Below are 25,926 nucleotides of genomic sequence, written 5' to 3' on the forward strand. Positions count from 1 at the left end.
CACCGTTTTCAATTGGTCCTATATCTACCCTTGTCTCTCTTTTAGTCTTCATATATTAAAATAACTTAGCATCCTTTTGTATATTATATGACACCTTACTTTCATAATTCATCTTTTCTTTCCTAATGACCTTCTTAGTTTCTTTCTGTAAGTTTTTAAAAGTTTCCCAGTCTTCTGTTTTCTCACTAAAATTAAGCATATGTAAGGTTTGGGAAGTTAACATCAGACTGGGCCCTTGTAAAAGATAAAGATAGCAGGAAAATGCTCAAGCAGGCAATTAAGAAAGACAAGGGGCCTTGAAATATCCTTGGTGAGCAGTATCAAGGAGAATCCCAAGGCATTTTACACTTACATTAAGGAAAATAGGATAACTAAGGAGAGAGTAGGGCCACTCAAGGATAAAAGAGGGAAGAGGGAGTCAGGGCGAGTGGCTGAGGTATTAGATGAGAACTTTGTGTTGGTAATTACTGGGTAGAAGCCTTTGGAGGATAGCAAAGGCAGAGTGGGGCATGTGAATGTGCTGAGACATCTTGATGTTAAGAAGAAGGCAGCGCTGGTCCTTCCGAAAAGCATTAAGGAGGATAAGGCCTGACGGAATATGTCCCAGAATATTGAAAGAATCAAGTGAGGAGATTGTTGGGGCTTTGACAAAGATCTTTGTGTCCTCACTAGCAACAGGCGAGGTCCCAAAGGATTCGAGAGTAGCAAAAGTTGTGCCTTTCTTCAAGAAAGGAAATAGGAATGATCCAGGTAATTATAGGCCAGTGAGCCTCAGGTCAGTAGTAGGGAAGTTATTGGAGAGGATACTGAGGGATAGGATTTATGCACATTTGGAAAGGCACGGCCTGTTCAGGGACAGTCAACATGGCTTTGTGCTGAGCAGATCATGCCTTGCAAACTCGATCGATTTTTTTTTTGAGAAGGTGACAAAGGAGCTTGATGAAGGTTAAGGCAGTTGACTTTATCTACATGGACTTTACTAAGTCACTTGTAAGGTCTCTCATGCTAGGTTGATTCAGAAGATAAAGATGCACAGGATCCAGGGTGAATTGCAAGTTTAGATTCAGAACTGGCTTGCCCCTGGAGAGTAGGGATGGAAGGCTGTTATTCTGGCTGGAGGTCTGTGACCAGTGATGTTCTGCAAGGATTGGTGTTGGTACCTCTGTTATGTGTGATTTTTATCAATGACTTTGATGAAAGTGTAGATGGGTGGATTAGCACGTTGAGGATGACACCAAAATTGGTGGAGATGTGGACAGTGTAAAGGACTAGCAATGAATACAGCAGGAGATAGACCTGTTACAGATCTGGGCAGAGAAGGGGCAGATGGAGTTTAATACGGGCTAGTGTGAGTTGTTGCACTTTGGGAGGTCAAATGAAAGGTGAATGTAAACAGTTAACGATAGGTCCCTTAATAGCATTGAGGTACAGAGGGATCTTGGGTTCCAGGCCCATAGTTCACTACGAGTAGCAACACAAGGGGATAAGGAGGTAAAGAAGGTGTGTGGCATGCTTGCCTTCATTGATTACAGAGTAAGGAAGTCATGCAGCAGCTGTATAAAACGTTAATCATACCACACTTGGATTATTGTGTGCAGATCTGGTCACGCCATTATAGGAAGGATGTGGAGACTGTGGAGAGGGTGTAGAAGGATGCTGCCTGTATTAGAGGGCATGAGCTATAAGGAGAGGTTGGACAACTTTGGGGAGACCTGACAGAGGTTTCTAAAATTATGAGAGGCATAGGTAGGGTAGCCATTTTAGAATCTGTTCCCCAGGATATAAATGTAAAACACCAGAGGACATGCTTTTAAGGTTAGAAGGGGAAGTTTAAAGGCAACATGAGGATAGTTTTTTTCACACAGAGAGTGATAGGTGTCTCTAATAGGTTACCAGGGATAGTGATGAAAGCAGGCAGTTTGGTGGAGTTGAAGAGGGTTTTCAATAGACACGTGAATATGAAGGGAATGGAGGGATGTGGATGATACACAGGAGGAGGACATTAAGTATAAATCAACATTAAAGTCGGCACAACATCGTGGGCAGAATGGCCTGTCCAGTGCTGGACTATTCTGTGTTCTGTGCTCTCTGGTACCGTCACTGAATCTCCCAGTATCAATACCCTAAGGGATACCATCAATTATAATCTGAACTGGAGTAAACCCAATGTGGCTACAAGAGCAGGTCAGAGGCTGTGAACCCTACAGCAATAACTCACCTCCTCACACCCCAGAGCCTGTCCACAACCTGCAATGCTCCAGTTAGGAACAATCTCCACTTACCTGGATGAGTGCAGTCTAAACAACACTTGACACCCCACAGACAAGAACAGCCCACTAGATAGGCAGCCCATCCACACCCATTCTCACTCAACCACCAAGACACAGTACCAGCAGTGTATACCATCCACCAGAGGCACTGTATCAACTCACCGAGACTCCTCAGACAGCACCTTCCACATGCACCAGCTCTGCCAGCTGGAAGTACACGTCAGCAGAAGCACGGGGAACACCACTCCCTGGAAGTTATCCTCCGAGCCACACACCATCCTGACTTGGAAATAAATCGTCGTTCCTTCAACGTCACTGGGTTGAAGACCTGGAACTCCCTCCCTAACAGCACTTTGGGGACATCCACACCTCAAGGACTGCAGCGGTTCAAGAAGGCAGCTCGCCACCACCTTCCCACGGGCAGCTGGGGACGGGAAATTAAATGCTGGCTCAGCCTGTTAAGGCCCCACATTCCTTCAGTGAATATCTGAGACGAAATATAGTGAATGTCAGGGCCCTGGGGACTGGTATTGAACAGTCAAACCTTGGGCTACAATACATTGTTCCTGAAAGTGGCGACGCAAGTAGACAGAGTGGAGTAGAAGGCGTGAGGTTTGCGTGCCCCCATCGGCCGAGGCGCTGGGTATAGGACTTGCAACATCAAGTTACAGTTGTACTGATCAGGGGTTAGGCTGCACTTGGAAAGATTCGTGCTCTTCTGGTCACCACACTGGAGGAAGTAGGGAATGAAGTGAGAGAAGGTGCAGAAAATATTCACGAGAATGTTGCATGGCCTGGGGGGTGAGTTATGAGGAGATATTGGATCTGCTGGGATTGTTTTCCCTGGAGCACAGGAGGCTGAGCAGTGACCTTCGAGAGGTTTTTAAAATGATGAAGGGCATAGATAGGGTGTATGGTCGCTCTCTTCTTCACGGAGTAGAGGACACAGGTGTAAGGTGAACGGGGAAAGATTTAAAGGGGATCTGAGGAGTAAGTGTTTCACCCAGAGGGTGATAGGTCTGTGTAACGAGCAGCCAGAGGAAGTGGTGGAGGCGGGTATAGTTACAACATATTAAGGACATTTTGACGGGGACATGGATGGGAAAGGTTGAGAGGGATATGGGCCAAACACAGGCAAATGGGACTGGCTTTAGTCGGCACCTTGGTCAGCATGGACAAGTTGGGCCGAAGGGCCAGTTCCCATGATGTGTAACTCTACAAATCCATGAAGTGAAATGTCAAGTGAAGGCGTTGAGCAGAAGTAGTGACCACCTCCGTGGGGAGGTTGAAAGAAACTCAGAGAGAGTCTCCAGTGTACAAGAGGGGCAACATGAGTTCAGGATATGTCTGGATCCCTTTGCAATGTGCACCTGATCACCACACAACAGCAGATCCACAGCTCAATGCCGCCGTATGCTCACTACAAGACACGAGGACTTCTCAGGGATGACCCTGCCCAAATATGACTCTGGGGTTTGAAGTGGTCCGGGATTATTTACCAAGGGTGAACAGTTGTGTGATAATGTACATCACAAAGAGTGTCAGTACTGCTGGATTTGTCCAACAAAGGAATGCTCATATGATTATGGGAGTACGGGGTGAGGCAGATCGGCTGCTTGAGTGGTGTTGCAACAACAACCTGGCACTCACCGCCAGCAAGACCAAGGGATTTTTTTGTGGATTTCAGGAAGGGAACGTTACAAGAACATACACCAGTCCTCACTGAGGGGTCAACGGTGGAAAGCGTGAGCAGATTCAAGTTTCTGTGCGTCAACATCTCCGAGGATCTATCCTGGACCCAACACATTTATGCAGTCACGAAGAAGACACGACAGCGGCTCTACTTCGTTCAGGGCTTGAAGAAATTTGGTATGTCACCAAAAGCTCTTGCAACTTTCTGCAGGTTTACAGTGGAGAGCTTTCTGACTGGTTGCATCACCGCCTGGTACGGAGGCTCCATAAGGTTGCAGAAGGTTGTAGACTCATCCAGATCCATCACGGGCAGAACTCTCCTCACTATCGAGGACGTCTTCAAGAGGCTGTGCCTCAAGAAGGCGGCATCCATCACTGAGGATCCTCACCATCCGGGACATGCCATCTTCTCAATACTACCATCAGGGGGCAGTTACAGGAGCCTGAAAGCCCACACTCAAAGATTCAGAAACACGTTCATCCCCTAGGCCATCAGATTTCTGAATGGTCCATGACCCCCTGAACACTACCTCGTTATTCCTTTATTTTTTAACACTCATTATTCAATACAACAACTTGCAGATCCGGTTGACAGAACTGGGGAGGAAACCAAGCAAGGAAGTCTAGGTTAGAACATGGTGAAAGAGATTGAGCAATTGTGGATTGACCGTTAATAGCTACCCCTGAAGTGGATCTATATCCCAAATATTAGTCATCATTCAGTTGCTCATGGCAACAGCTTGGGCAGAGTAGACGGGTTGCATCCTGAGACCAGACCACTGAGTGTCGAGTCTGTTGTTTAACACTGTTCACTTAGTTCACCAGAGCGCTCAGCAAAACACAATTGTTCACATCTCTGGACGCCATCAGCAGCAAGCCTGACGTCTGCTGATTTATCAGCACAAAATGTCTGGCCTCAGGTTCTTAATTAACATCAAGACAAAACAGCGACAACGTCATCTCTGCCAACAATCCCAGGTTTTTAACATGCATGCGCTCAATGCACCAACTGCCAACAAGCATTAAGGTTCCACCGAGATTTGAACTCGGATCGCTGGATTCAAAGTCCAGAGTGCTCACCATTACACCATGGAACCTGCACACCCTCAGTCGTGTTCACTCTGCCGAGAACGGATGGTCACCTGGTGCAAACTCAAGACAAGGAAATGATCTCAGGACCGATGGAGTTGGACTGAGACCTTGAAAGAAACGAATCACAGGGAAAGCTCAGGTGGCTGCTTTGGTTCATCAAAAGTTCAGAGACACAACTTCTGCATCCATCCGCAAGGGCAGCACAGCACTTGACAGCAAACAGGTTCCACCGAGACTTGAACTCGGATCGCTGGATTCAGAGTCCAGAGTGCTCACCATTACACCATGGAACCACAGCAAATGCTGACTGCTTTTCTTCACACAATACTATTCACTTACACTGAAGTGACAAGAAATGTATCCCCCTATGGAGCGATAAAGATGCAACAACGTGTCAGTGTGACATCATTCAGGACTACCGACACTGACGTAATGTGTGAGGTGAGTTTGTGACATTATCCTCACACAGGATGGGAGGGTATCAGAGTTAAAGAGTCACAGTGAGATCTACAGAGTCAGGTGGTCCAGACCGCTGTGGTAGTTCAAATGTAGTTCAGGCTGGTTTTGTGATGCAGAGTCTTGAGGAAATCCAGAGTGAAGTGAGTACCAACCAGAGACACTGGCCACCTCACTGGGCAGGTCAGAGGATTAATAGGGAGTGTCAAGAGAAAATCTGCAGTGTACAAAAACAGAGAGGGGCAATACGGATTCAGGATGTGCCTGGATTCCTTCTGCACCTGATCACCACGACAACAGCAGATCCACAGACCAAGCAACTACATCCTCACCACACGATACCAAGATGTCTTAGAGGCGATCCTGCCCAAATATGTCTCTGGGCTGTGAAGTGGACTGGGATAATTTACTAAGAGTGAACTGTGTGTGATAATGTATAGCACAACATGTATCAGTGCTGGCGGATTTATCCAGTTTGGAAATACTCATAAAATTATGGGACTGATGAGTAACATCATGAAGCTCAATTTTTGTTTTACACCCAGACAACAGGGGCTACTGTGTGCTTCCACATGGTCCATGGACATTAGTGAAGTCTGCACATTTGAGGACCATGGACCAATTGCATGGCTCTCTGATTTGAGGACGAGAGCGAAGCCCCACCCCCTTCTACATGATAATCAAAGGGAATTGAAGAGTGATTTGCAGGAAGTGTTCAGGGAATGCCACAACTTGCTGACCAAGTTGAGCGAACTGAGTAGGAAACCGAGAAAGGTAGTCTACGTTGGAACGTGTTTGAGAGGTTTAGAATTTGCTGATAGACTCTTGATATCCACCTCTTAATTATCTCCCAAATATTATTCATTCAGTTGCTCACAACCCGGGTTCAATTCCGGCAGTATCTGTCAGGAGTTTGTACGTTCTCCCCGTGTCTGCGCGAGTTTCCTCCGGGTGCTCCGGTTTCCTCCCACATTCCAAAAGACATACAGGTTAGGAAGTTATGAGCATGCTATGTTGGCGCTGGAACTTGGGGGCTTCCCCCAGAACAATCTACGCAAAATATGTATTTCACTGTGTGTTTCGATGCACATGTGACTAATGAAAAATATCTATCAATCTATCATGGCAATACCTTGGACAGGGTAGGCATGTTTTATCCTCAGACCAGACAACTGAGTATTGAGTCTGTTGTTTAACACTGTCCACTTAGTTCACCAGAGCGCTCAGAAAAAACACTGTTTTTACATCTCTCGACCACATCAGCAGCAGACATGACTTCTGCTGATTTAGCAGCAATATATGGGCGGTTGAGATTCTTAATTAACATCAAGACAAAACAGCGACAATCAACAAGTTGCAAACCATCCCAAGTTTTCAGCTTGCATGCCCAAAATATACCAACTTGTCAACAAGCAGTAAGCTTCCACCGAGATATGAACTCGGATCGCTGGATTCAAGGTCCAGATTGCTCTCCATTACACCATGGAACCTGCACACCCTCCGTCATGTTCACTCTGCTGAGTGGAGATGGTCACAGGGTGTAAACTCAAGCCAAGGAAATGATCTCAGGACAGATGGAGTTGGACTGATACGTTGAACGAAATGAATTGCAGGGAAAGCTCAGGTGGCTGCTTTCGTTCATCAAAAGTTCAGAGACACAACCTCTGGATGCATCCGCAAGGACAGCACAGCACCAGACAGCAAACAGGTTCCACCGAGACTTGAACTCAGATCGCTGGATTCAGAGTCCAGAGGGCGCACCATTACACCATGGAACCACAGCAAACGCTGACTGCTTTTCCTGTCCCAAACCTGTACACTTGTGCTGAGGTGACGAGAAAATTATACCGCTGTGGAGGGATGAAAATGCATCTACGTGTCAGTGTAGACATCATTCATGACTACCGACACTGTGGTATAATGTGTGAAGTGAGTTTGTGACATCATCTTCACACAGGATGGGAGGGTATCAGAGTTACAGAGTGACAGTGAGCATCTTCAGGGTCAGGTGGCCCAGACCACTGTGGTTATACAGCAGCACTGTTGAAACCTGGTTCAGGCTGGTTTTGTGATGCAGAATCTTGAGGAAGTCCGGTGTGAAGTGAGTACCGACCAGAGACATTGACAATTTCACTGGGCCGGTCAGAGGATTAATGGGGAGTTTGAAGAGAAACTCTCCAGTGTACAAAAACAGAGAGGGACAATATGTGTTCAGGATGTGCCTGGATTCCTTCTGCAGCTTATCACCACGACAACAGCAGACACTCAGTACAATGCACCCACGTCCCCACCACAGGACACCAGGACATCTCAGAGACGATTTTGCCCAAATATGACCCTGGGCTGTGCAGATTTTTTTTTATCAATGGTGAACAGTTGTGTGATAATGCACACCACAGCATGTATCAGTACTGGTGGAGTTATCCAACTTACAAATGCCTGAGCACTGTCACCGGCAGCCTGGTGTGTGGAGGATGTCTGGATCACTAACCAGGGCTGCGATTGGAGAAACAGCTGATGCAACAGGCTTACTAAGGTGTACAGGGTCGGTGACTTTTCACTGGTAGGAAGTATTAAATGCTGTGAACACCAGGAAGTTGACAGTTCAGAGTGTGTCGCCGCATGCTCTGTGTAAAACCCACAACAGTCTGTAACTCGGTGGAAAAGATTGTGAGCTGTTCCTCCGCAGGGATGTGAACAAACTGCTTGTATACGGAGACCTGATCGCTGAGTATCGACTTTAACAAGGTCCACGTAGTTCACCAGAACGCTCCACAAAACACTCTGGTTCACAGCCCCAGACAACAAGTCTGCCTTCTGCTGATTTATCAGCACAAAGGACAGACTGGGGTTACTAAATAACTGAAGGAACAACGCACCACATCCCCAACTCTGCCAAGAAGCCCGGCCTGTCAACTTGCACGTCCTAAATTGGCCAACTGCCAAATCACCAACAGGAAGGTTCCACCGAGATTCGAACTCGGATCGCTGGATTCAAAGTCCAGAGTGCTCACCATTACACCATGGAACCTGCACACTCCCCTGACAAGTCCCTTGTCTCTGTCTCCCCACCAGGAAAACGTTTCATTCCAGCTGGAGGGGCTTGTCACCTGCTGCAAACTCCTTTCCCGAAAAGGATAAACGACCCCACCCGAGACTGCTCTTATGATGCATGAATTGCACAAAAGTCTTGAATGACAGGTTGAATGTGGTGTACCACAGAGATCGGTGCCGGACCTTTACTCTTTCTGACGAACATTAATGACGTGGACGTGATTGTAAAAGGTGTGATTAGTAAGTTTGCAGATGGCATGAAAATCAGTGGTGTTCCGGACAGTGAGTAAGGTTGTCTAGGCTACAGCAGGAGACATATCAGTTGGAAAGTTGGGCAGAGTGTGGACAGATGGAATTTATTCCTCACAAGTATGAGGTGATGCTTTTGGCGGTTCATCTTGTGATGGGAAGTTTCCGATAAATGGTGGGGCACCAGGGAATGTTGAAGAGCAGAGGGACCTTGGGTTGCATGTCCATCGTACCTTGAAAGTGGCAACACTGGTGGATAGGACGGTGAAGAAGGCGAATAGCAGGTGCGCCTCATTGGTCAGGGCACAGAACAGAAGAGTTGCAATATTATATAGCAACTTTATGAGTGAGGACACACTTGAAGAATTGTGTGCAGTTCCGGTCTCCACGATGTAGAAAGGACGTGATTGCACTGGAGAGAGTGCGGAGGAGACTCACCAGGATGTTTCCTGGATTGGAGGACTTTAGTTAGGGGAGAGGTTGGATAGGCTGGGCTGGTGTTTCCTGGAGTGAAGGAGGCTAAGGAGTTACCTGAAATGCGTAATTTTCTCCCAGGGTAGAAATGTCAAATACCAGGTGACAGACATTTAATTTGGGGGGAGGGGAGTGTGGTGAGTCGAAGTTTAAAGGAGATTTGTGTGACAGGTTGTTTACACAGACAGCGGTAGGTGTCAGGAAGGGGCTTCTAGGAGTGGTGGTGGAAACAGATATGATAGAGGGGTTTAAGAGGCTGTTAGACGGACGCATGTACTTGCAGGAAAATGAGGAATATGGATCATGTGCAGGTAGAAGAGAATTAATTGAAGTTGGCATTGTGTTCGGCGCAGACACTGTGGGATGAAGGGTTGACCCTGTGCTCTTCCATGTCCTATGATCGTACTTTTGGGAAATGGGGCTGGAAAAATGAGGTGTGATTGGGAGAACATTTTGCGACCAATTCTATTAGTTTTAAATTAGCTTTGGAAAGGGACAGATCTGGCCCACAAGTTAAAGTTGTGAAATACGGCAAGGCATACTTTGACAGTGTTAGTAACTTACAAAAGTTGATCAGAGGATGTTTCTTACGGTCAAAGGGAGGTCTGACAAGTGGGAGTCTTTTACATGTGAGACATCGAGTGTTCAAGGTCTGTATGTTCCTTGTCAGAGTGAAGGGCAAGGTTGGCAGGTGTAGGGAACACGGGATTATGTGGGATATTGAGTTTCTGGTCGGGAAAATGGAGACATCGGTCAGGTACAAGCAACTGGGATCCCTGGAGGAGTTGAGGGGATGCAGGAATACACTTCAGAAGGAAATCAGAAATGCAAACAGAGGGCAGGAGATAGATTTGCAGAGAAGATTAAAGATAAACCAAATAGATTATATAAATATGTTAAGAGAGAAAGAGTAAATCGAGAGAGAATATGGCCCTTCAAAGACCAAAGTGGACATCTTTGTGTGAAGCCACAGGAGATAGGCGAGGTCCTCAATGAATATTTATCCTTTATTTTTACTGTGGAGAAGAACATGAAGGCTTCGGACCTTGAGATAGTTCATGGGAGGTCTTGGGGATAGTTTGTATTACAGCAGAGGAGGTGCTGGGTGTCTTCAAATGTATGAAGGTTGAAAAATCTCCAGGGTTTTATCGGGTATATCCAAGAACACTGTGGGAATCTGGAGAAGAAATTGCAAAAGCCCTGACTGAGATACTTGCATCATCGTTTGTGACGGGTGAAGTGTCGGAAGACTGGAGGGTGGCTGATGTTGTGCCTTTATTTAAGAAAGGCTGCAAAGGTAAACCTGGGAACTATGGACCAGTGAGTCTAACATCTGTGGTAGGTAAGTTACTGGAGGGGAGTCTAAAGGATAAGATGTACAAACATTTGGAAAGAAAGGGGTTGACTTGGGCTAGTCAGCATGGCTTTGTCTGTGGGGCATCATGTCTTACGAATTTGATTGAGTTTTGCAGAAGTAACCAAGAAGGTTGATGAGGGCAGGGTGATAGATGTGTTCTATATGGACTTCAGTAAGGCCTTTGATAAGGTTCCGCATGGTAGGCTGCTGTGGAAAGTTAGATCGCATGGGAGCCAAGGAGAGCTGGCAGATTGGATACAGTATTAGCTTGATGGTAGGAGGGTGATGGTAGAAGGTTGTTATTTTCAAACTGGAAGCCCGTGACTAGTGAAGTTCCCCAGGGCTCGGTACTGGGCCCAATGAAATTTGTCATCTATATCTATGATTTGGATATGAAGTTACAAGTTTCTAGACGATACTAAAATAGGTGCAGTCATTGGCAGCGAAGATTTTTATCAGGATTTCATCAGCTGGGTACGTGGACCGAGGAACTGCAAATGCAGTTTAATTCAGATAAGTGTGAGGTGTTGCATTTTGGGAAGACAAATGAGAATAGGACTTTCACAGTGAACGGTAGGACCCTGGGCGGTGTTGTAGAACAAAGACACCTAGGAATACAGCTACATGGTTCCCTGAAAGTGCCGTCACAGGTAGACAGGGTGGTGAAGAAGACTTTTGGCACGTTGGCCTTCATCAGTCAGGGCACAGAGTATAGAAGTTGGGATGTTATGTTGGAAGAGTTTGGTGAGGCTGAATTTGGAATATTGTGTTCAGTTTTGGTATCCCTGATGTAGGAAATATGTCATTATGCTGGAAAGAGTGCAGAGGAATTCATGGGGATGTTTCTGGGAGTCAAGGGATTGAGTTATGGAGAGTGGTTCAGTATGTTCTGACTTTCTTCATTGTCTCGTTTGGGAATGAGGAATGTATCGTTTGTGCATAAAATTGTGAGGGACAGAGATGCGGTGAATGTCCACAGTCTTTTTCCCAGGGTTGAATAATGGAGAACTTGAGGGCTGAGGTTTAAGGTGAGAGAGGAGACATTTAATAGGAAGCTGAAGGACAACATGTTCACCCAGAGCGGGGCACGTATATGGAACAAGCTGCCAGAGGAAGCGGTCGAGGCAGGTACACGAACAACATATAAAAGGTACTGGGACAGGTACATGGGCAGGAACAGTTTGGAGGATGTTCAAAATCTTTTTGCCATGGTTGGAGATCAACAACAAGAGGGCACAGATTTAGGGTGGGAGGAAGGAGGTTTAAACGGGACCTGAGGGGTAATATTTTACAAAGCGAGTGGGTGATATAGGAGCGATCTGCCGGAGGAGGGGGTGGAATCAGACCAGCACCACGTTGAAGGAACATTACAGAAACACCTAACAGACAGACACAGAAGGACACGGCCCTAATGCAGGCAGATGGGAGTAGTGTGGATGGGAAAATGGTTGGCATGGATGTGGTGGGCCGAAGGGCCCATATCTGTGCTGTACAACACAACGACTCCATGACCGCTGGTCACTGACTTACAGTCAGAAACGCAAAACCTCCCCCACCCCCTGCATCATGTTACCAAGTCAATGTTGGATCCAACCTGCCCTAGTTCCCATGGACTCGAAACGTTTGGTTCAGTCTATAACGCCGGTCCTTGTCAAAGGCCTCAGTGAAGTCCAACGTCGACTGAACTGTCCTCGTGAATAAACTTAATTACCTCTTCAAAACATTCAATCAGATTACTGAGGCTGGATTTCCCATGAACAAAGCCACACTTACCATCGCTAAGCAATCCCTGCCTTTCCAAGTCTTGATCAATCCTTTCCCTTTAATAATTTCCCTCTCAGAGAAGTAAGACTTACATCGGGAGCAAAAGATGTCGATGTCCGAGTGACGAATGTAACAAGGACTCGTTGTCTGCCCACACAGGGTGCGTGGCTGCCCTTTCTGTATTAGACTCACAACAGCCTGTAATTCACTGGAAAGGTCTGTGAACTGTTTCTGCGCTTGTCTGCGAACAAACTGTTTACTTACTGAGGCCAGACCACTGAGTGTCGACTGTTTTATGAAAACTCGTTCACCAGAACACTCTAAAAAAACACTGTTGTACACAGTCCTGGACCACACCAACAGCAAGATTGTCTTCTGCTGATTCATCAGCACAGAAGGCTGCCTGAGGTTACTAAATAACATCAAAACACAAGAGCTGGACTCTCATCTCTGCCAGTAAGCCCAGACTTTCAACTTGCATGCTCTAAATTTACCAACTTGCCAACAAGCAGTAAGGTTCCACCGAGATTTGAACTCGGATCGCTGGATTCAAAGTCCAGAGTGCTCACCATTACACCATGGAACCTGCACACCTCCAATCAATGTCACTCCACCTCACCACTATCATATCTTCTCATTCCAGCTGAACCGGCTTGTCATCGGGTGTAAACTTGTTTCAAACCAAGAATGAGCGATGTCAGCCAAGAAGGGAAAGATCTCAGGACCCATGGAGTTGGACTGAGACCTTGAATGAAACAAATTGCAGCGAAAGCTCAGATGGCTGCTTTGGTTCATCAAAAGTTCGGAGGCACAACCTCTGCATCCATCTGTAAGGGCAGCACAGCACTTGACAGCAAACAGGTTCCACCGAGATTTGAACTCGGATCGCTGGATTCAGAGTCCAGAGTGCTCACCATTACACCATGGAACCACAGCAAACACTGACTGCTTTTCCTGGCCCAACCCTGTCATAAGAGTCATAGAACACCACTGAACAGAAACAGGCCCTTCGGCCCATCTAGTCCTGATCTTCTGCGTAGTCCCATCCACCTGCACCTGGACCATATCCCTCCAAACCTCTCTCATCCATGTACCTATCCAAACCTCTTCTAAATGTTACAATTGAACCCACATCCACCACCTCCACTGGCAGCTCATTACACACTCGTACCACCCTCTGGGTAAAGAAGATCCCCCTCAGATACCCCTTAAATATTTCACCTTTCACCTTAAACCTATGACCTCTAGTTTTAATCACACCCAACCTGAGGGAAAAACTCCTGCGTGCATTCACCCTATCTATACCTCATAACTTTGAAAACATCTGTTAGATATCCCCTCATTCTCCTGTGCTCCACGGAATAAAGTCCGAATCTATTCAACCTTTCCCTATAACTCAAGTCCTCAATCCCGGCAACATCAGTGTAAATTTTCTCCGCACCCTTTGAACTTATTGAGATCTTTCCTGTAGGTTGGTGACCAGAACTGCAAACAATCCTCCAAATTTGGCCTCACCAACGTCCTGTACAAATTCAACATAACATCCCAACTCCTGTGTTCAATGCCCAGATTTATGAAGGCCAACGTGCCCAAAAGCTCATTCTATGACCCTATCTACCTGTGATTCCACTTTCATGAAACCATGGACCTGTATTCCAAGGTCCCTCTGTTCTACCGCACCCTTCTCCCACTAAGCCAATGTTGACTCCAGTTGGCTACGTTATCCTGAATGCCAAGTGACTGAAAGTTCTGGACCAACCTCCCATGTGGGACTTTGTCAAAGGTCCATGTAGTAGACAACATTCACTGTCTTTCCCTCATCAACCTTCCTGGTAACATCTCGATAAACTCTATAAGATTGGTTAGACATGACCTACCACGCACAAAGGCACGTTGACTATCCCTAATCAGGCCCTGTCTATCCAGATACTTATATATCCTGTCCCTTAGAATACCTTCCAATAATTTACCCACAACTGACGTCAGGCTCACCGGCCAGAAATTCCCCACTCATTCTTTGAGCCTTTCTTGAACAGTAGAACAACATTAGCTGTCCTCCAGTCCTCCGGCACCTCACCCATGGCTAAGGACATTTTACACTTGGGCTGAAGCAGCATGAAAGTTTCCCTGTACTTTCATGTTTACAAGCCAATTCATCTAAAACCACAATGAACATGTTACGCATGTTAGTTATAAAAATCAGGAAATCTTACATGTTTTACAGCAAATAAGGGTGGATGTCCCCAGGGCTGAGGAGAAGTTTCGCAGGCTGGTGTGGGAGACAACGGAGCAGATAGCTGGAGCTCTTACGGAGACTTCACTGGCCACAGATCAGGAACCAGGTGACTGTCAGTCAACAAATGTGCTCCTTTATACAGGACGGGCCACAGTGAAAAGCCAGGTAGCTAAAGGTCGGTAAGTCTTACATCCCTGGCAGGGAAATCATTAAAATAAGTTCCAAAGGACAGGATTTAATTAGGCAGGAATTGGTCAGGGATAGTCAACAAGGCTTTGTTTATGGGACATACAGTCTCAGTAATTTGACTGAATTTTTGAAGAGGTAACTACACACGTACATGAGGGTATTTCAGTAGATTCTGGAGTTTCGAATCCAAATCACAATCAAATTCATTATCATTGACATATGACGTGAAATTTGCTGTTTTGTAGCAACAGTACAGTCAAGACATAATGTTACTATAAATTACAAAATAAATAAATAGTTTAAAATAAAGCAGAGTTCATGGGTTCATGGACTGTTCATAAATCTGATGGCAGAGGGGAAGAAGCTGTCCTTGAATCATTGTGTGGGTCTTCAGGCTCCTGTACTTCCTCCCCGATGGTCGTAATCAGAAGAGGGCAATCTCGGATGGTGAGGTTCCTTAATGATGGATGCTGCTTTCTTGAGCCACCACCTCCAAGATGTCCTCGATGGTGGAGAGGGTTGTGTCCGTGATGGAGCTGGCTGAGTCTAAAGCCCTCTGCAGCCTCTTGCAACCCTACACATTGGAGCCTCCATACCAGGCTGTGATGCAACCAGTCAGAATGTTCTCCGCTGTACATCTATAGAAATTTATGTGTCTTTGGTGACGTATCGAATCTCTTCAAACTCATGAGTGAGTCACTAATGTGCCCTCTTCGTGATTGCAACAGCGTCTTGGGCCCAGGATAGATCCTCGGAGATGTTTACACCCAGGAACTTGAAGCTGCTCACCCTTTCCACCGCTGACCCCTCAATAAGGACTGGTGTTTTTTCTCCCTACTTCCCCTGCTTGAAGTCCACAATCAATTCCTTGGTCTTGCTGATATGGAGTGTAAGGTTGTTATTGTGACACCACTCAACCAGCCGATCTATCTCACGCCTGTAAACCTCCCTATTGCCATCTGAGATTCTGCCAACAACAGTGCTATCATCATCGGCGAATTTATAGATGGTGTTTGAGCTGTGATTAGCCACACAGTCATGAGTGTAGAGAGAGTCGAGCAGTGGGCATCCTGGAGGTGCGTCTGTGTTGATCGTCAGCGAAGAGGAGATGTTGTTACCGATCTACACCGACTGTGGGATAAGTGTAAGAACGTCAAGGATCCAGTTGAAGAGGAAGGTACAGAGGCCCAGGTTTTGAAGGTTGGTGATTAGTATTGAGGAGATGATGATGTTTAACACTGAACTGTAATCGATAAACATCAGCTTGGCGTATGTTTTGCAGTCGTCTGGATGCTTCAAAGCTGAGTTGGAGAGCCAGTGAGATTGCATCCACTGTGGACCTGTTGTAGTGGTAGGCAAATTGCAGCGAGTACAGGTCTTTGCTCAGGCAGGAGTTAATTCTAGCCATAACCAACCTCTGAAAGCACTTCACTACAGTAGATGTGAATGCTACCGGGCGATAGTCATTGAGGCAGCTCGCCCTGCTCTTCTTGGGTACCAGTATCAGTGCTGCACTTTTGAAGCAGTAGGAGACGTCAGTCCGCAGCAGTGAGAGGTTGATGATGTCGGTTAGAGCTTATGGGACGCAGGGCACCTGTGCCCTCTTGTTGTTTATCCCAACCATGGGAAAAAGATTTTGACTGTCCCTCGAAACCATTCCTCTCCATGTACCCGTCCAAGTACCTTTTAAATGTTGTTAATATATGTGCCGAAACCTCATTCCATATACGGACCACCTTACGGGTGAACAGGTTGCCCCTCAGCTTCCTATTAAATGTCTCCCCTCTCACCTTAAACCTGCCCTGGGTCCCATGTGCTCTAAACGTTTGCACCAGCCGATGATGCTGGGCCTTGTCAAGGCCTTCAAAATGTTCAAGGACATTATCAACCACTCAGTGCTGCGGTCTGACGTCCCCACCTGCTTCAAAAGGGCAGCACTCATACCGGTGCCCAAGAAGAGCAGGGTGAGCTGCCTCAATGACTATTGCCCAGTAGCATTCACATCTATTGTAGTGAAGTGCTTTCAGAGGTTGGTCATGGCTATAATTAACTCCTGCCTGAGCAAGGACCTGGACCCGCTTCATTTTGCCTACCGCCACAACAGATCCACGGTGGACGCAATCTCACAGGCCCTCCACTCTGTTTTGGAGCACCTAGGCAACTGAAAAACTTATGTCAGTCTGCTGTTTATCGATTACAGCTCAGCGTTCAACACCATCATCCCCTCAATACTAATCGCCAACCTTAAAAACCTGGGCCTCTGTACCTCCCTCTGCAAATGGATCCTTGACGTTCCTACACTTATCCCACAGTCGGTGTAGATCGGTAACAACATCTCCTCCTCGCTGACAATCAACACAGACGCACCTCCAGGATGCGTGCTTAGCCCACTGCTCTACTGCCTCTACACTCATGACTGTGTGACTAGGCACAGATCAGACACCATCTCTAAATTTTCCGATGACACCGCTGTTGTTGGCAGAATCGCATATGGCGACGAGGAAGTGTACAGGAGTGAGATAGTTCGGCTTGTCGAGTGGTGTTGCAACAACAACCTCTCACTCAACGTCAGCATGACCAAGGAATTGATTGCGGTTTTCAGGAAGTTGAGAAAGCTCGCACCAGTCCTCATTGAGGGATTAGCGGTGGAAAGGTTGATCAGTTTCAGGTTCCTGGGTGTCAACATCTCAGAGGATCTATCCTGGCCCCAATGCAATGATGCAATCACGAAGAAGGCACGCCAGCGGCACCATTAGGAGATCGAGGAGAATCGATATGTCACCAAAGACTTACAAATTTCTATAGACGTACAGTGGAGAGCATTTTGACTGGTTGCATCACCCCCTGGTACTGAGGTCCGATGTACAGGATCGCGAGAGGCTGCAGAGCATTGTAGACTCAGCCAGCTCCATCACGGGCACAACCCTCCCCACCACCGACGACATCTTCAAGATACAGTACCTCAAGAAGGTGGCATCAATCACTAAGGACCTTCACCATCCGGGACCTGCCCTCTTCTCGTTACTGCCATCGGGGAGCAGGTACAGGAGCCTGAAGATCCACACACGATGTTTCAGGGACAGCCTATTCCCCTCTGCCATATAATGTCTTGGCCCTGAACTGCTGCTGCAAAACAACACATTTCACGTCATATAAGTCAGTGATAAAAAAATCTGATTCTGTTTCTAAACTCCGGCGTCTACTGAACTGCTCTCATGAATATATGCAGTTACCTCTTCAAAACATTCAGTCAAATTACTGAGACTGGATGTCCCATAAACAAAGCCGTGCTGACTATCCCTGAGCAATTCCTGCCTAAATAAATCCTCTACTTTGGAACTTCTTTCAATAATTTCCCGACCAGGGATGTAAGATTTACTGACCCTTAACTACCTGGCTTTTCCCTGTGGCCCGTCCTGTATAAAGGAGCACATTTGTTCACTGCCAATCACCTGGTCGCTGATCTGTGGCCAGTGAAGTCTCCGCCAGAGCTCCAGCCATCTGCTCCGTTGTCTCCCACACCAATCTGGGAAACATGTCCTCAGTCCTGGGGACTTATCCACCCTAATTTGCTATGAAACTTGTACCATTCTCATTCTTATAACTAACATGCATAACATGTTTAGTGTGGTTTTAGATGAATTGGCTTGTAAACATGAGAGTACAGGGAGACTTTCATGCTGCTTCAGCCCAAATGTAAAACGTCCATAGCCACCGGTGAGGTGCCGGAGGACTGGTGGGCAGCTAAAGTTCTGTTGTTCAAGAACGGCTCTAAGAATAAGCGGGGAAATTATAGGCCTGTCAGCCTGACGTAAGTTGTGGCTAAATTATTGGAAGGTATTCTAAGGTACAGGATATATAAGTATCTGGATAGACAGGGCCTGATTAGGGATAGTCAACATGGCTTTGTGCGTGATAGGTCATATCTAACCAATCTTATAGTTTCTCGAGGTGTTACCAGGAAGGTTGGTTAGGGAAAATCAGTGGACATTGTCTACTACATGTACCTTAGCAAACCCTTTGACAAAGTCTCAAATGGGAGGTTGGTCTAGAAGGTTAAGTCGCTTGTCATTCAGGATGAGGTAGTCAATTGGATTCGACATTGGCTTAGCGGAAGAAGTGTGCGGGAGAACGAAGGGACCTGGGAATACAGGTCCATACTTCCTTGAAAGTGGCATCACAGCTAGTATATAAGGTCACAGAATGAGCCTTTGGAACTTTGGCCTTCGTAAATTTGGGCATTGAGTACAGGAGTTGGGATGTTATGTTTAATTTGTACAAGACGCTGGTGAGGCCAAATTTGGAGGATTGTGTGCAGTTCTGGTCAACTACCTACAGGAAAAATATCAATAAGATTGAAAGGGTGCAGAGAAAATTTACACTGATGTTGCCGGGACTTGAGGACCTGAGTTACAGGGAAAGGTTGAATAAGTTAGGACTTTATTTCGTGGAGCGCAGGAGAATGAGGGGAGATCTTAGATAGGTATAAAAAATTATGAGGGATAGAGATAGTGTGAATTCATTTAGGCTTTTCCCCCTGAGGTTGATTGAGACTAGAACTAAAGGTCATAGGTTTATGGTGAAAGGTGAAATATTTAAGGGGAATCTGAAGGAAGAACTTCTTCATTCAGAGGGTGGTGCGAGTGTGGAACGAGCTGCCAACAGAAGTGGTGGATTTGGGTTCAACTACAACATTTAAGAGAGGTTTGGATAGGTACATGGATAGGAGGAGTTTGGAAGGATATGATCAGGGTGCAGGTAGATGGGACCGGGCAGAAGATCAGGACTAGATGGGCTGAAGGTCCTGTTTCTGTGCTGTGGTGCTCTATGACTCTACGACTTTATGTACAGGGTTGGGCCAGGAAAAGCAGTCAGCATTTGCTCTGTTTCCATGGTGTAATGGCGAACACTCTGGACTCTGAATCCAGCGATCCGAGTTCAAATCTCGGTGGAACCCTACTGCTTGTTGGCAAGTTGGTTCATTTAGGGCATGCAAGTTGAAAGTCTGGGCTTACTGGCAGAGATGAGAGTCCAGTTCTTGTGTTTTGATTTTAATTAATAACCTCAGGCAGCCTTCTGTGTTGCTGAATCGGCAGAAGACAGGCCTGCTGTTGGTGTGGTCCGGGGCTGTGAACAACAGTGTTTTGTAGAGTGTTCTGGTGAACATAGTGCATACAACAGTCGACACTCAGTGGTCCGGCCTCAGCATCTATCTGAATTAGGGCCGTGTCCTTCTGGGTCTGTCTGTTAGGTGTTTCTGTAAATGTCCCTTCAATGTGGTGCTGGTCTGATTCCACCCCTTCCTCCAGCAGCGTGTTCCGATATCACCCACTCTGTATAAAAAACTCACTCCTCAGATCCCCTTTAAGCCTCATTCCTCCCATTTTAAATCTGTGCCCTCTTGTTCTTGATCCTCAAGCATGGGAAAAAGATTTTGACCATCCGCACTTTCTCTGCCTATCATAATCTTATACACCTCTATACGGTCACCTCTCACCACTCCAGGGAACACCAGCCCAGCCTGTCCAATCTCTCCCCTAACTAAAGTCCTCCAATCCAGGCAACATCCTGGTGAGTCTCCTCTACACGCTCTCCAGTGCAATCACGTCCTTTATATATCGTGGAGACGAGAACTGCACACAATTCCTCAAGTGTGGCCTCACTCACAAAGTTACAACTTAATATCACAACTCCTGTGTTCTGTGCCCTGACCAAAACTGGCACACATTCCATCCGTCTTCTTCACCGTCCTAGCCACCTGTGTTGCCATTTTGAAGGTAGGATGGACATGGACCCCAACGTCTCACTGCTCTGCAACATTCCCTGGTGACCCACCATTTATCGGACACGTCCCACCCCTAGATGACCTGCCAACCACATCACCTCACACTTGTCAGGATTAAATTCATCGGCCAACACTATGCCCAACTTTCCAACCGATCTGTATCCTGCTGTAGCCTGAGATAACCTTGCTCATTATCCACATCACCACCAAATTTTATGTCACGTCATCTGCAAACTTACTCATCGCACCTTCCACATTCACATCCAAGTCACTGATATCTATCGCAAATACCCAAGGTCCCAGTACCGATCGCTGTTTTACACCATATTAACATACTATTCAAGGCTTTAGTCCAATTCATGGGTCTTGAGCCCTGTCCCATCTTGACTGCGGATATTTTTTCTTGTCTGAAAAGAAATATGCAGCAGGTGACAAGCATCGATCTTCCACTGAGATTTGAACTCAGGTTACTGGATTCAAAGCCCAGAGTGGTCACCATTGTACCATGAAACCTGCACTCTCCCCTCAGACAAGTTCTCACTACTGAAAGGGGATGGTTACTCCTTTCAAGGCCCGGAATGAATGATGTCAGCACTTCTCAGAGACAATGCTGCCCAAATTTGACTCTGGGCTGTGAAGTGGACTGGGGTCATTTACCAAGGGTGAACAGTTGTGTGATAATGCACCCTAGAACATGTATCAGTACTGGTGGATTTATCCAACTTACAAATGCCTGAGCACTGTGATCTGTAGTCTGGTGTATGGAGGATGTCGCGCTCATTACCTAGGGCTGTGATTGGATGAGCAGCTGATGCAACAGGGTTACCAAGGTGTACAGGGTCGGTGGCCTTTCATTGGCAGGAAGTTTTAAATTGTGTCAACAGCAGGAGATGTCAAAATCAAAGTCAAGTTTATTGTCATGTACACAAGTCCATGTCTGCCCTGGTCAGAGCAGGTACCTGCATCGAAGTGTCCTGTGGTGAGGACTTGGATGCATTGTTCTGCTGTTGTTGTGGTGATCAGGTGCAGAAGGAATCCAGCCACATCCTGAACCCGTATTGTCCCTCCTTGTTTTTGTACACTGGAGAGCTTCTCTTCACACTCCCCATTAATCCTCTGACCTGTCCGGTGAGGTGGTCAGCGTCTCTTGCCGGTACTCACTTCACACCGGACTTCCTCAAGATTCTACATCACAAAACCAGCCTGAACCACATTTACACAGTGCTGCTGTATAACCACAGCGGTCTGGATCACCTGACCCTGCCCCCATCCTGTGTGAGGATAATGTCACAAACTCGCTTCACACATTATACCACAGTGTCGATAGTGCTGAATGATGTCCACACTGACACGTTGCTGCATCTTCATCGCTCCACAGGGCGAGAAGTTTCTTATCACCTCAGCCCAAGTGTACAGGGTTGGACCAGGAAAAGCAGTCAGCGTTTGCTGTGGTTCTATGGTGTAATGGTGAGCACTCTGGACTCTGAATCCAGCGATCCGAGTTCAAATCTCGGTGGAACCTGTTTGCTGTCAAGTGCTGTGCTGCCCTAGCGGATGCATCCAGAGGTTGTGCCTCTGAACTTTTGGTGAACCAAAGTAGCCACCTGAGCTTTCCCTGTGATTCTTTTCATTCACTGATGTACAGAGGGATCTTGTGGTCCAAGGCCATAACTTCGTGATAGGGTGGTAAATGTGTTTGGCACGCTTGCCTTCATTGGTTGAGGCATCAACGATTAGGGTCAGAAAGTCATGTTGCAGCTGTATAAAACTTTGGTTAGGCCGCACTTACAGAGTTGTGTGAAATTCTGGTCTCCCCATTACAGGAATGATTTGGAGGCTTTGGAAAGAGTGCAGAAGTGTGCAGGATGCTGCCTGGATTGGAGGGTATGGGGCAAAAGGAGAGGTTGGACAAACTTGAGTTGTTTTCTCTGGAGTGTCGGAGAGAGAGGTAGGTGCCTGGAACGGGCTGCCAGGGCTCGTGGTTGAAGCTGATATGATCGTGGCGCTTGGGAGGCTGTTAGATCCATGGGTATGCAGGGAATGGAGGGATATGGATCATGTACAGACAGAAGAGATTTCGTTTTATTTGGCATCATGTTAGGTGCGGGTATCATGGGCCAGTTCCTCTACTGTACCGTCTGTGTTTCATGTCAAGTCTCAGTCCAAACATATGGGGCTTGGAATCATTCACTTCTTGACTGAGGTCGGTCATTCTTGGCTTGAAACAACTTTACACCCGGTAACAAGCCCCTCCGGTTCTGATGGTGGGGAGGTGGAGTGACATTGAGAGTGTGCCGGTTCCATGGTGAAATGGTGAGCACTCTGGACTCTGAATCCAGCAATCCGAGTTCGAATCTCGGTGGAACCTCACTGCTGCTGTTGGTAAATTTCGAACATTCAAGGTAAAAGGCTGATCTCCCTGAGGGCGATGGGAGTCTTGATCTTTTGTCGATAGCTTTTTCCTTTGTGGTGGTAAATCAGCAGAAGTCATACTTGCTGCTGGTGTGGTCCGCAATTGTGAGCAACACTGTTTTGCTGAGAGCTCTGGTGAACTACGTGGACAGTGTTAATTAATGGCGTCGACACTCGGTCGTCCGATCTCAGTCTCGACCTCGGATCTCCGCTTTCCACCGAGTTACAGATTGTTGTGGTGTTTCAAGAGAAAGTGCAGCTACACGTCCCTCACCGACAGGAAACGGGGTTTCGATACATTCATAATAAACACAGAAAATATTGCAAATACTCAGTGGGTCAGGCAGAATCTGTGGGAAGTGAAACAGAGCGAACGTTTCAGGTCAAAAACCCTTCGTCAGGTTTGATTTTCATTTTTGATTTTGGTACATTTATCTCTGACACGTCCACATCCTTTGCCCCGTGTGGGGTAAAGAGATTGTTCAGCTGGTCAGATTGTTCACACGTCCCCATCTGTTCACTTCACTGTTCATGCTGAATAACAACAGGCCCTGGGCTTCCATGTCTTGGCAATTCAACTGCTTGTCTCAATGCTTGTAAAATGCTGTGGACCTGCCTCCACCTCACCCTCAGGGCGAGTTCCAGATTCCAACCACCTTCTGTGTGAAGAAAATCCACCTCAGAGTTCGGAGCGGGCATCGGAGTGAGAGTGAGCAGAGTGATTGAGTTTTCGCTCAACAGGCTTAAGCGGTCACGGGCTGGGCGGGATCCACTTGTCAATCATTCCCTTCGGCATCAAGAAGCGGAGGCCATCTGCAACAACACTGGTGAGTAGCCGGTAAGGAAGAGTCAGGTTTACTGTTATTATTATAAATTTTTAAGTAGACTACAGTTAGGTAGGGGCGGCACGGTAGCGTAACGGTTAAGCGACGCTATTACAGCGCCAGAGATCGGGGTTCGATTCCCGTCACTGTCTGTAAGGAGTTTGTACGTTCTCCCGTGTCTGTGTGGGTTTCCTCCGGGTGCTCCGGTTTCCTCCCACATTGCAAAGACGCACGGGTAGGTTACTTTGGGTTTAACATGGGCGGCACGGACTCTTTGGGCCGGAAGGGCCTGCTACCAGGCTGTAAATAAAAAAAATTAAAAGAACTAATTCAGATGGAGGGCATGGCGATGTGCTGTAGCTGCTTGATGTGTGAGCTAGTGGACCTTGCTGTGGTTCACAGTGACGACATCTGCAGTAAGTGCATGAGGCGGAGGAAGTTCGGCTCAGAATTGATGAGCTGGGAGTCGCAGCTTCAAACACTGCGGAGCATCAGGGAGGGAGAGAGATCTGTTGATACTGTGCATCGGGAAGCCAAGTCTCTGACACTGGGACTGGTCCTGCTGCTCAGAAGGGAAGGGAGAAAAGGAGGGCGTTAGTGATAATGGACTCGATAGTCAGGGGAACAGACAGGAGGTTCTGTAGACGTGAGCGAGAATCCAGGATGGTATGTTGCCACCCAGTTGCCAGGGTCTAGGATGTCTCTGATCAGGCCACAGAATTCTTGAGCGGGAGGGAAAGCAGCCAGAAGTCGTGGTACATGTTGGTACCAACGACATAGATAGAAAGAAGGATGAGGTCTTGAAAAGTGAGTTTAGGGAGCTAGGCCGAAGGCTGAAGAACAGGACCTCAAAGGTAGCAGTCTCAGGATTGCTGCCAGTGCCACGGGATAGTGAAGGCAAGAATAGGAGGAGATGGTAGATTAATGCGTGGCTGAGTAGTTGGTTCAGGGGGCAAGGTTTTAGATTTTTGGATTATTGGGATCTCTTCTGGGGAAGGTGGGACCTGTACAGAATGAATGGGTTACACCTGAACTCGAGCGGGACCAATGTCCTTGCAGGCAGGTTTGCAAGTGTGGTTCGGGGGGGGGGGGGGGGGTTAAACTAGTTTTCAAGGGGGATGGGAAGCGGAGGGATAAGTCAGCGGAAGAAGTCAAGTCAAATCTAACATATGAGAGGCTTTGAGGAAGGAGAAGCAGAGAATAAGGTATAAAAGTAGGAAGGTGGATGGGCTAAAGTGCATTTACTTAAATGCATCAGGAATAAGGGTGATGAACTAAGAGCTTGGATAAATACGTGTAATTATGATATTGTGGCTCTTCCAGAGACTTGGCTGTCACCAGGGCAGGAATGGATAATGAATATTCCTGGACTTCAGTGTTTTAAAAGGGATCGGGGGGGGGGGGAGAAAAGGAGGAGGGGTGGCATTACTGGTCATGTATACTATTACAGCTGCAGAAAGAGTGTATAATGTAGAAGGATCATCTTTAGAGTCAGTATGGGGGGAAGTTAGGAACAAGAAAGGAGCAGCTACTCTACTGGGACTATTCTATAGCCCCATCCCCGGTAGCAGCAAGGATACTGAGGAACAGATTGCGAGGCAGATTTTGGAAAGGTGCAAGAATAACAGGGTTGTCATCATGGGAGAAGTAAACTTCCCAAATATCGATTGGCACCTGCTTAGGACCAAAGGTTTAGACGGGGCAGAGTTAAGTGTGTCCAAGACGGTTTCCTGTCACAGTATGTTGACAGGCCGACTAGAAGGAATGCCATATTAGATCTAGTATTAGGTAATGAACCGAGTCAGGTGACAGACCTCTCAGTGGGTGAGCATCTGGGGGATAGTGAACACCTCTCCCTAACCTTTAGCACTGTCATGGACAAAGGTAGGAGCAAAGAGGACGGGAAGATATTTAATTGGGGAAGGGAAAATTGTGAGGCTCTAAGGCTAGAACTTGCGATTGTAAATTGGGATGACATTTTTGAAGGGAAATGTACAATGGAGATGTGGTCGTTGTTCAGGGATCGCTTGCAGGATGTTAGGGATAAATTTGTCTCGGTGAGGCAGAGATGG

The 25,926-nt window shown here is 46.9% G+C and overlaps 8 non-coding genes across 8 annotated transcripts; 3 read left to right on the forward strand and 5 right to left on the reverse strand.

Annotated features, from left to right (window-relative positions):
• Positions 1–4,987: 4,987 nt before the first annotated feature.
• On the reverse strand, positions 4,988–5,059 carry trnaq-uug (transfer RNA glutamine (anticodon UUG)). The gene has a single exon. It is a non-coding gene; the product is annotated as a tRNA-Gln (tRNA).
• A 216-nt stretch (positions 5,060–5,275) lies between these two features.
• Positions 5,276–5,347, reverse strand: trnaq-cug (transfer RNA glutamine (anticodon CUG)). Its single transcript has one exon. It is a non-coding gene; the product is annotated as a tRNA-Gln (tRNA).
• Positions 5,348–8,469: 3,122 nt separating this feature from the next.
• trnaq-uug (transfer RNA glutamine (anticodon UUG)) lies at positions 8,470–8,541 on the reverse strand. The gene has a single exon. It is a non-coding gene; the product is annotated as a tRNA-Gln (tRNA).
• A 4,381-nt stretch (positions 8,542–12,922) lies between these two features.
• Positions 12,923–12,994, reverse strand: trnaq-uug (transfer RNA glutamine (anticodon UUG)). The gene has a single exon. It is a non-coding gene; the product is annotated as a tRNA-Gln (tRNA).
• A 273-nt stretch (positions 12,995–13,267) lies between these two features.
• On the reverse strand, positions 13,268–13,339 carry trnaq-cug (transfer RNA glutamine (anticodon CUG)). Its single transcript has one exon. It is a non-coding gene; the product is annotated as a tRNA-Gln (tRNA).
• Positions 13,340–19,718: 6,379 nt separating this feature from the next.
• trnaq-cug (transfer RNA glutamine (anticodon CUG)) lies at positions 19,719–19,790 on the forward strand. Its single transcript has one exon. It is a non-coding gene; the product is annotated as a tRNA-Gln (tRNA).
• Positions 19,791–22,068: 2,278 nt separating this feature from the next.
• trnaq-cug (transfer RNA glutamine (anticodon CUG)) lies at positions 22,069–22,140 on the forward strand. The gene has a single exon. It is a non-coding gene; the product is annotated as a tRNA-Gln (tRNA).
• Positions 22,141–22,914: 774 nt separating this feature from the next.
• trnaq-cug (transfer RNA glutamine (anticodon CUG)) lies at positions 22,915–22,986 on the forward strand. The gene has a single exon. It is a non-coding gene; the product is annotated as a tRNA-Gln (tRNA).
• Positions 22,987–25,926: the final 2,940 nt, after the last annotated feature.

The sequence above is a fragment of the Pristis pectinata genome, chromosome 37, assembly GCF_009764475.1.
Source record: "Pristis pectinata isolate sPriPec2 chromosome 37, sPriPec2.1.pri, whole genome shotgun sequence".
In the NCBI taxonomy this organism is placed as follows: domain Eukaryota; kingdom Metazoa; phylum Chordata; class Chondrichthyes; order Rhinopristiformes; family Pristidae; genus Pristis; species Pristis pectinata.